The sequence below is a fragment of the Myotis nattereri genome (assembly GCF_964212035.1).
Source record: "Myotis nattereri genome assembly, chromosome: 1".
NCBI classification, from domain to species: domain Eukaryota; kingdom Metazoa; phylum Chordata; class Mammalia; order Chiroptera; family Vespertilionidae; genus Myotis; species Myotis nattereri.
Window position 1 is genome coordinate 155,359,542 of NC_138075.1, and position 6,000 is coordinate 155,365,541.

The 6,000-nt window shown below is 43.4% G+C and overlaps 1 protein-coding gene across 2 annotated transcripts in view; it reads right to left on the reverse strand.

The window, feature by feature from the left end:
* Positions 1 to 5,467, reverse strand: part of PRKCQ (protein kinase C theta) — a 136,807-nt gene extending 131,340 nt beyond the window's left edge. For both annotated transcript variants that reach the window (XM_081089317.1, XM_081089316.1), the window contains exon 1: positions 5,250 to 5,467. The gene's annotated coding sequence lies outside the window, so the exon portion shown is untranslated. The remainder of the gene's footprint in view (positions 1 to 5,249) is intronic.
* Positions 5,468 to 6,000: the final 533 nt, after the last annotated feature.

Sequence of the window (6,000 nt, forward strand, 5' to 3'; positions counted from 1 at the left end):
CAGCTTTCTGTGGAAGAGGATCAGTAAGACTTTGCATAGGCAAATGGTTGGTTGGTAGTCAACGAGGAGAATGGCTATGGAGGGCAATGAGGAATGAGGTTGCTTATGGCATGAGAAAATGAAGGAATGTTCATCTTCCAGGGGGCAGAAGGGAGAAGAGGAGCTTGCAAAGGAAGCAAGGCAAAGTGCTGAGAGTGCAGGGACAGTGGTGACAAGAGAAGGTCTGAAATATACTGCTCTAGAAAGCAAAAGAGGGCTGACCAGGGAAAGTCCGAGAGCCTGGCTGCAGTTGGAAATTATAGAGTTATATCATTGTGAATTGGCATAGTTCCTTTTTTTTTCTTCAGAGAACTCATCAATATCTGTATACACATTGGAAAAAGGAGGCAGTTGGATTCAGCTCTGATCTCAGGGACCCCAGCTTTAGAAAGGAAAGCACATCATCTCACATAGTACCACCAATGCTTGTCTTCTAGCAGCAAGGGAAAAGCTTTGGGAGAGGAAAGAGAGGCCATTTTCATCTTTGTCAACTTCTAGTTGAATCATGCCTATTCTGTATAATCAGTACTATTTCTCCTCAAACAATCACTTCTAAATCTAGGTAGGCTATCCTACCTACAGGGACCTTTTGTTTATCTTTTAGAAGCCCTCCTATCCATGGTTTCCCTAGTCCTTCAGGGAATGCTTGAGTAGTAATTACAATGATTCTGCACTAGAGAAAGGTATAAAAGCACAAGGTGAGATAGGAAAAGCAATGAATTCAGGAGTACCATAAGCCCAGGGACTCCTGACATCAGGCATCAAACAATTTGGTAAAGAACTCATTGGTTACCCCCTCACACCCATGAGTATGGCCACTATCATATAAACAGAACATAACAAGTGCTGGTGAGGATGTGGAGAAACTGGAACCCTTGTGCACTGTTGGTGGGAATGTAAAATGGTGAAGCTGCTATGGAAAATAGTATGATGGTTCCTCAAAAATTAAACATCTAACCCAGCAATTCCATTTCTGGGTAAATGGCCAAAAGGCTTTGGAGAGATATTTGTACACCCATGTGCATAGCAGCATTATTCATAATAGCCAAGACGTAGAAGCAACCCAAGTATCCATCAACAGATGAATAAACAAAATGTGGTCCATACCAACAAAGGATTATTATACAGCCTCAAACAGGAAGGAAATTCTGATTCATATTACAATGTGAACCCTGGGGAACCTTCAGGACATTATTCTAGGTGAAATAAGACAACTACTGTATGATTCAACTTATATGAGATTCCAGAGTAGTCAAATTCGTAGTAACAGAAAGTAGAATGCTGGTTTCCAGGAGCAGGGGGAAGTGAGGAATTGGAAGTTAGTATGTAATAGGCATAGAGTTTCAGTTTCGCAAGTCGAAAGAGTTCTATTGGATGGATGGTTGGACAACATTGTGAATATACAGAGAGGGGCAAAAGTAGGTTTACAGTTGTGAATACACAAAACGTAAAGTTTATTCTTGTATTATTATTTATTACTTCTTGCATTATTTTCCACTAGAACAACTGTAAACCTAATTTGTTCCATTCTGTATTTAATGCCAATGAACTGTACACTTAAATGTTATGTATATTTTACCACCATTAAAAAATGAATTGGTGGGTTGTTCAGCTCTGTGGTTAATGGCAAGTGCTTGGCGGTCAGATAAACCTGACACTACCACTTACCAGCTATAAAAGCTGGACATGTGACTTAACGTCCCTGGGCCTCAGTTTCCTCGTCTGTAAAATGAGGGTGATTATGGTAATAATAATATCTAATTTATGAAAGCTTTGCAAAGATTAAATGAGATAGGAATGTTTGTCAAATGTAAATAAAGTTGGGAGTATAAAATCTGGTACATAAATTACAAATAATAATGACTCAATAAAACTATGTTTTACTGTTTTTGTTGGCTCTGATTATTATTATCATCAATATTATCAGCTTAATTCAAAGTTAGCATTACCCTATATCAACCTGTAAAAGTATATGCTGCCAATATAAGTGCCTTTAAATATCTGCTAGTTTAATCCCAGAGCAGAAATCTATGATTCTGGGCTTGGGTTGAGCTATCCCTAATTCTTGAAACCTCTGATTCTCATTTGCACAAAGAATAATTTTAGAAGAGAGGACAATATGAAATTTGTGCATAAATGCTTTACATGTTAAAATAATGAAAGATATTTCCATTACTGCAACGCAATGCCTTTTAATTCACCTTTCTGCCTCAGCGTTATGTTTTTCTATGGGTGTTTCATGGTTTCTGCCTTAACAGCCAGGATAGGTATGAAAAGGCAAAGTTAGATGCATTGCTTCTTGAAAATGAGATGGTTAAGATTTCAAAGTAATGGACAGAAACAGAAAAAAGAGTTTAATGTTATGCATGCCACCATAACACTAATTTCTCTACTTTTAATGACAGATTTGACTTGGGCAATACAATTACATAAATATGGAATCACATGATACATGTGTGTTCTCTGGGATATTTCATCATGTAACAACTTTTTATTTTACATTATTTGTGGAAATTAATTACTTGAAAAAAAAGAAAGAAAAGATTGAATTGTATAAAAAGAAAATCACCTGAAATCAAATATACTCTTATTAAAAGTCACATTAGATTAATATCTCCTCAGTAATTTCAGGGGCAAACAACATAATCAGTAACTCTAAAACATAAAAAGCATTAAAAAGGGAAGTACTAATTCTAATTCCTATTTTAAAGGAAGGCGAATGTCCCACCATTAAGCTGGGTTATGGAGATTTGTGGAGCTTTACTCCTGAGTGCCAGTCACAGATTTGTACTGTAAACCCTCTCAAAACAAAATCCTAGACCCAATGCACAAGGAATGTTAGATGAAACACCAAATTCATTATAGAGGAGAATTCTGTCATTTCCACAAAGGGAGAGAATATGTTACAATGGAATGAGGGACCTTTATAGAAATGATCAAAGACAAATGAAGTATTCAAGGGAGCCTCCAGTACCTGCCATGAACAAGAGAAATAAAATATTAGTGTTGAAGGGGATCAGTGAGATCATAGGAACGACTGAGCTGTGAATAACTGAGCAATGTCCCTGCATACCTGAAAGAGAAGAGGGACATCAGCAAAAGGAATCAGAGTTCCAGTAGTTGACCCACGTATTTTCCAAGCAGACTCAACAAAGGGTAGGGAGTGGAGCTGTGGGAGAGAAGGTAAAGGAGTCGCCCAAGAGCTCCTTGCCATCCTGAGCCGCCCTAGTAGTACAAGACAGCGACGGAAGTGAACATGACAAAGAGGAGGGTGGTGACAAGAGTCTCCCCTGAAAGTTTACATTTTACACGTTTACAAGAAAATCACAGGAGGCTGAAACAAAGGCTGGTGATGCGGAACCGGTTACTCTTGACATCAGAAATAAGAGTTGATGAGCCCAGGCGGGGGTGGGTGGGTCAGAAGAGATAAACCAAAGAATGTGTATGCATATATGCATAACCCATGGACACAGACAATAGGGTGGTGAAGGCCTGGGGCGGGGAGAGAGGGGAGCTAGAGGCCTTAGTGGGGGGAAAAGGAGGACATATGCAATACTTTCAACAATAAAGATTTAAAAAAAATATGTTCCTCAAAAAAAAAAAAAAAATTCCCCAAACCAAAACCAAACCACAAACACTTAAATTACACTTCATTTATAAGTCGGGAGTTTTACAAATGATGCTTTGAAGGTTTTAAAAGCTCTTCCAATGCTGTGTCTTTAAATGTATGTACTTTCATTTTTATTTTTTTTGGCTTAAAACAAAAACAAAACAAAACAAAACCCCAAAACAATAAATGAATATATGTACGTACAATCAGCAGAAGAAAGAGACAACAAGAGCATTCGGAGGCGGACACCTGCCTCAAACAATGGCACTAATCGCAGAGGATTTTAAGCAGCTGTGCATAAACTTCAAAAGTAATTGCAACCAAATTAGCAAATGTCACCCTCCTTCCCACTAGACACAGCATTTTTAAAAAGAGATCAGGCATCTGTGGGCAAGCCTGCCATTTTATGAGTTGCCTAAGATAAGTTAAGGGGAAAGAAATGAAGATGGTGATTCAGAAGGTTGGGGTGTATGCTGGGAGTGGGGCACCCAGGGCCTTACAAATAGGGCTTGTCTGTGAAGCATCCCAGCCAAGGAAGGGCTTGGGGTGGTCACAGCTCCAGAAAACAATGCAAAGGGGGCAGCAAGCCCGGGGGGCGCCCGGCTTGTGTTCAGAAAGGGCCCTGGCCCTCGAGGGACCTGCACACGCCCCAGGAACAGTCTCTCACCACTGACCAGGAGAAGCAGTGAGTGATCCTTCCTCTCTCCAGGCCATCACCCCTCCTTGTCAGCCCTTGCCATTATTGAATCATCTTTCATTAGCAACTTTGAGCAGGACAACCCTCAAGGACAAGGCAGCTCCGCGACACTCACTTTGCAGACACAACCCAGAGGAGCCAGCCTTTGGCTCTCTCTCTCTTCATGCCCACGGTAGTGCCTGCGCCTTTAGCACGAACAAGTCCATTTCGCATGGATAATTGGGGTTCTCGAAAATCCAGTGAAATAAAGACATTTCACTCTCTACACGTATGACCCTCAAAGCTTAAAAACAAACAAGGATCCCTCAAGGTTACCGAATTAAGCACCAGACGTGTTTTTTTTTTTTCTCGTTTCTTTTTGCATCTAGCAGAGACCTACCTCACCCTAACCCCACGCCAGCGAAAAGAAACTTGGTTTGTTTAGAAGCGCGAGTGTTGGCAGCCCATCCTGCTGCTCTAGCAATGGATTTCAAAAAAACAAGTTGCTGTCTGACAGGTTGCCATCTGCATCAAACCTCTCTCCTTACAAATGTTTGCCAAGAACATAAAACTTTCCACCTTCTTCCCGTCCTCCCTCCGCCCTTCATTAGTTCAGGTGAGAGTTAAAAAAAAAAAAAACACGAGAAGGAAGGAGGAAGTGCAGCCAGCCCGGTGGCCTCCTTGCGGCCAAGGTCCTCACCATCCCTTGCAACCAGCACGCAAGAAACCCCCCCAAGAAACCAGTGACCCAAAGTTCGCTGCGCTCCTGTCTCTTCGATTTCTCTATCATTCTGCACCCCCCTTCCTGGAACAAGTCACCACGGAGCTGGGTGAACCGCTTCCGCTGGACCGGGGTCCTGGACCCACGCAGACAGACCCCCTTCCCACCCCTGGCCGGCGACGAGCGGCCACGCAGGGACCTACCTGCTGGGTGAGCTGCCGGGTCCGAGCGCAGCTGTCCGGCGGTGGCGCGGGCACTGGCGGTGCCGGCGCGGTGGGTGCGCCCGCAGGCGGTGCCGGCCAGGGGGCGCTCGTCACCCCGCGCTCGGGACCGCAGAAGCGGGTCCTGGACGCCCGCCCGCCCAGGAACCAGCCCAGCGCTCAGCTGCCGGCGCCTCCTCTCCTTCTGCTGTGCCCGCCCCGCCCTCCAGCCTCGCTCCTTACAGGTTCTTCCCTCCCCGCTGTGGCGACCAGAAGGGGATGGGACACGCTTCGGGTGCGCTGTTCGGGGAGGAAGGGGCGCTGAGCTCGGGCCCCACACTGGCTGATGCGAGGAAAGGAGACGGGGGACTGAGACCACATGATTCTATAGCTAGACAAACTGAAAAGCGAAAACGATCCTTCAGTGGGAAGGATCAAGGTCACCCTGTAAAAAGAACTTCACCTATTTTGTCTGTTTTTACACTAGAAAGGACTTGTGAAAATCTTTGTTTTATAATTACCTGTCTGGGAAGGTTTGGGTACAATTCGGTACCTTGGATAGTCTTTCCCAGGTGGTGTCTGACCTGGGATTTTGATTTTCTATCTGCACACTGTTGTTTTATTTATAATGTCCAAAGTTGCCCTCTCTAAACTGAGCCATTGAAGTTGTAATGGAATGTCGTGACAGTGCATGTGTCATTTTACGACTTTTGTGCTTCGCTGACTTGAATGATCATACTGAGGATAATAGGGT